Source organism: Macrobrachium rosenbergii, chromosome 48 (genome assembly GCF_040412425.1).
Source record: "Macrobrachium rosenbergii isolate ZJJX-2024 chromosome 48, ASM4041242v1, whole genome shotgun sequence".
In the NCBI taxonomy this organism is placed as follows: domain Eukaryota; kingdom Metazoa; phylum Arthropoda; class Malacostraca; order Decapoda; family Palaemonidae; genus Macrobrachium; species Macrobrachium rosenbergii.
The window spans coordinates 43,552,572-43,557,571 of NC_089788.1; positions in this window are offsets into that span (position 1 = coordinate 43,552,572).

Genomic DNA, 5,000 nt, shown 5'->3' on the forward strand with positions numbered 1-5,000 from the left:
ATCAACGAAACAACAATGAACAACCTCTGTTACGCCTACGATATGGTTCTGCTTTCCCCATCAGTGCAAGATCTCCAGCGACTCATCGACACCTGCCGCCAATATGCAGAGGAATTTGATATCTTATACAGTATAACGAAACCAAGACCCAGTGTATGCCGCTGCTCCCGAGATCTCTTAAGCATATTGTAGAACCACTAATTTTCCTCGGAAATCATCGTCTGGAATTCGTGCATGAATTTTCGTATTTGGGCCACATTATCACGGACGACCTAAAAGATACAGCAGACAGAACAGAGGCGTCGAAACTAAGTGCAGCTGGCAACATTATTGCGAGGCGGTTTGCCTTCTGTCACCGAGAAACGAAACTGCTGCTCTTCCCGCTCGTACGGCTACAGTATATATGGGTGTTCCTTTGGACGATCTATACCCGAGAGACCATGAGACGTATCACTGTTGTTCACAATGACATTCTGAGACGCCTCACAAAACTCCTCGCTATCACTCAGCCACGCAGATGTTCATAGAAAACCGCCTGGATAATTTGAAAATCATTGAGGAGAACAATGTCCAGTCTGATCACCCGACTGAGAAACAGCAGCAATTCGCTCATACAAAGCATCGTAAGCAGTGAGGCGAGAAGATTATCTAAATTGTGGGAAAGATGGAATAATGAGGTATCTGTTCCTTAAATGTCGTATTCTCTATTTTTGCAGTTATGAAGTGTCATCTCCAGAATCTATTATTATTATTATTATTATTATTATTATTATTATTATTATTATTATTATTATTATTATTATTATATTTCTACTTTTCTTATTATTTTTGGTATTTTTACTTTTTATTATTACTGTGATTAATATCATTGTAGAGTTTTGCAATTTTCAATATTCGTATTTAGCCTTCTGGACCTGACTCCTGTAACCACCTCCCCAGATGGAAATTAACCGTCTGCGATCTGTATTTTATATTGTTATCATTTTTAATTTTTTCCTGTTACTCTCCATATAATTACTGTCATTACCATTATTATGAATTCTATTTTTTCTACTTTCCCAGCAACTGTTTGGATACTGCCGATAATTATTTTTATCATGTTACCTTATGTGTCTAGATTGTGTGTATTGTATTTGTATATTCCATGTATATGGCCCTGAGCTGCAATAAAGATTATTATTATTATTATTATTATTATTATTATTATTATTATTATTATTATTATTATTATTCTCAATTTACAGGTCTGCTCTCGAGTTCTATGCGTCGTCTGATTTTGTCCAGATAATTAAGGAACCATTGCATATTTATGGTTAAAGATTAGACCTCACATTCACAGATGTTCCGTCTATTGTTAAGTTCAAGGTCTGTTCGGCACTTCGGATCATAATGCATTGAGATGGACACATCTATCAATCAGTATATTCATAAAGTTACCTGTGGAAAAATGGTCTGGCTGAAATCTAGAGCTGCTTCAGCACATGGAGACGAAATCGTTCACATGAAAACTATACAATTTTTTTTTTTTTTTTTTGAGTCTCCCTTCTGCGAATAGGATATACCATATAGTTGAGAGAAGTTACAATAATTTAAAGAGGAAACAAAAAAAAAAAATTCTCGTCCTCCTCTGTATGGACCAATTTAGCATTTTCTATCTTTATGTCAGGCTCGGGCATCTATCCCACAACTGCTAACAGATCATAGTAGACTGGTTACTGGCCCTAAGGAAAAGGTTGAACTGCTTTATCGAGCTTTTGAAGCTTAGCAGTCAGGTAAGGATGTCCCTCCCACCGATACTCAACCCGTTCTTACAGAACTTTCATTTCACTAAGGGATGTTAACAGATTTCTTGATAATCTAGATACTTGGGGCGCAGAAGATCCTAATGGTTTCTTCCCTTTATTTTTGTAAAGGTTTCTAGTGTGTTATCCCTCAAGATTAGTAGATTCTATAGATTTTTATTTATATGATGTATCTTTGCTGATGAGCCCAAGCCTAGTAATACAGTGTTTGTTCCAAAGAGTAGCTTATCTGCAGGCTGAAGTAACTACCGGACATTTAAATTCTCACTGTTCTCTCCACAGTAAAAAAAAACTAAAAAAATAAACTTTTAAGCCATTATACAAGTATGTGGAATCCAGAGGTTGTTTTCTAATAGTCAATATGCACATAAGAAGCTGATATTGATTTAGTAAATCATAAGGATCTTATTTTCAAACTTCAGAGTCTTGGAGTGGGTTCATATGTTTTAGGATTACTTCAAGATTTCCCTATAGGAAGGCAGCAGTGTATCGCTGTTGATGGGATCCTTAGCAAACCAAGGCCTATTGTGTCTTGTGTGCTGCAAGGTAGTGTTCTTTTTTCACTGTTATTTTTAGTGTACAATATAAAAGCGATATGGTTGATGTCCTGGAAACCAAGATTGTCTAGTATGCTGATGCTGCAACACGTATGGATGTAGAAAAGCTTCCTCTTATGGAAAAAGAAGATGCCCTTAGTCCCAGTCATGTTATGGAGTGGAAGAGTGAATGGTGTAGTTGGTGGGATATGTGGCTGAACTCCAGTAAAATGGAAACGATATTGATTGAAGTGGATGGGACTCTACTTAATGATTTTGAAGCTTTGACTCTACTTTTTTTAACTTTTGACTCACATCTTACTTTACAGCAACATTTATCGAATGTGTCAGGTAATGCCACATGGAAGTTAGGTATTATATGTAAGGCTGCATGTTTTTATAACAAAGACAAATTCAATGAAACCTGTTGTATATCTTTTAGACAGAGTGGTGCAGGGTGGTAGGCAATTATGATTTGGACCATCGTCGGATGGTCTCTTGTCAGTTAACTTTTCATAAGTCGTATCTTAACAAAGAACTTTTGATATCACAATTGACCCCTGATCCTCTTTTCCTGTCGAGAGCGACCACATTTGATGAGGAGCAGCACCAATGTGCAGTAAATGTTCTATGCTGCTGAACACCATTGGTCGCACCACTGGTCTGTGGAAGAGCACTGAGGATGTTGTGCAATTAGAACCTCATAAGTGAAGTTCCAATGCATTACTACCAAAAATCAGTTTACCTTATACTTTAATCATTTATTTTAATTTTTATCTATTTACTTAGATACTCTCTTTCTCTGTCTCCTATTATCTTTTGTAATTTCTTCCATTTTGCTCCATAATCTTTGAAAGCTTAGATTTTAAGCCAACAGCGCCTATTGCCCTGTTCCAAATCAACAGGGTTTATCTTCTGAATGAATGATATATACATACATATATATACATATATATATATATATATATATATATATGAATATATATATATATATATATATATATATATATATATATATATATATATATATATATATATATATATATATATATATATATATATATATATATGTGTGTGTGTGTGTGTGTGTGTGTAGAATCTACTCGTCACTTTTATATATATATATATATATATATATATATATATATATATATATATATATATATATATATATATATATATATATATTGGTAAAGGCATAAAAACAGTCACACCTATTTGACAAATATCACTTCGTAGACCAAGCCGTAGCTTACTAAGCCAGGACGAGAACTGAAACGGAATGACAGGCACATTGCCGAGTTGGCGAATTTTACGCTAGATCAGTAATTGTTTTGCCTCCATCTAACGAAAAAGCCAGATTTGGTGAGATTTGGGATATCAGGGTTTCCAATTTCTTCAAAATCTATTGAATCTGAGTTGATATATAACGAATTTTAAAGGACGTTGCGGAAAATACTATTAAAATTCCATTAAAATACTAATGAAAGTTGGCAACACTGAGTCAGGAGTGGCGCCGCACTGGCAACAGTCTCACTAACAGGTACAATTCTATACATGATCTGTACGTCAGATGGACTAGGAAAACGTTGGCCTGGGCATGTTAAAAGTTTCAAAGTGAAACCGATGATGTTATGTACTACATAATATTAATACGACAGCTTGTTACAACAACAGCAAACACAAATCTTAAGCTGTTACGTATTTTATTTGCAAGTAATAGAGTATCCTATGGTTTGGCAATAAAAGAGACAGAGGAAAGGCGACTTTCGTAAAAGCTACTGAAAAATGCTAGCTTTACATGAAGCATTTCTGTCGTACCATAGTATGATGTATTTTCTTCAGCATATCATTCAGTATCTAAGCAGCAATTATGAAATGGACAGCAATCGCCTGTTGTATCAGGAAAGATAGAATCCATTATTATTATTATTATTATTATTATTATTATTATTATTATTATCATTATTATTATTATCAAAATTTCATTATTTCTATAATAGATTTTTTTCCCATTTTTACATTTCTCATTAATTTTGTGTTATCATTATCTAAATCTTCACTATTATTATTTTGTAATTATTTTTCATGGCCGGGACACGTGCCCAGTGGCCGCCGCCCCCACCCCCCCACAACCTACGCCAACCCTGTATCCGCTAGTGGCTGCAAGTCAAAGCAAGTAAGTATAGCTTAGTTTTACCAGACCACTGAGCTGATTAACAGCTCTCCTAGGGCTGGCCCGTTTTTTTACACTTATTTTACGTGGCTAAGAACCAATTGGTTACTTAGCAAGGCAACAAATTACTACAGGAACTCACAGAGGCATTTTCTGTTTTTTTTTTTCCCTATATCATGCTCAGTACTAAAGGCGACGTCAATGTCAGTGTGCCATTCACTCCTTCCGCAGACAATTTCCAGTGAAGTCTGCTTATGCCATGACCATCAGCAAAGCTCAAGGACAAACATCTTCACACACGGCCGGTTATACTCTCTCGTTCGCTCATTTTATTCACTTCATGCTCAAGTTTTTGGGAGCTCGTAGCAAAGGAAAATTGGAAAATCGTTTTTAAAGAGGTCCTGTATATAAATATTTATTCCTGATTTGGCCACATACAAGAACTGTATATACAGTACAATATATGTGTTTTCTTGCTTTGAATTT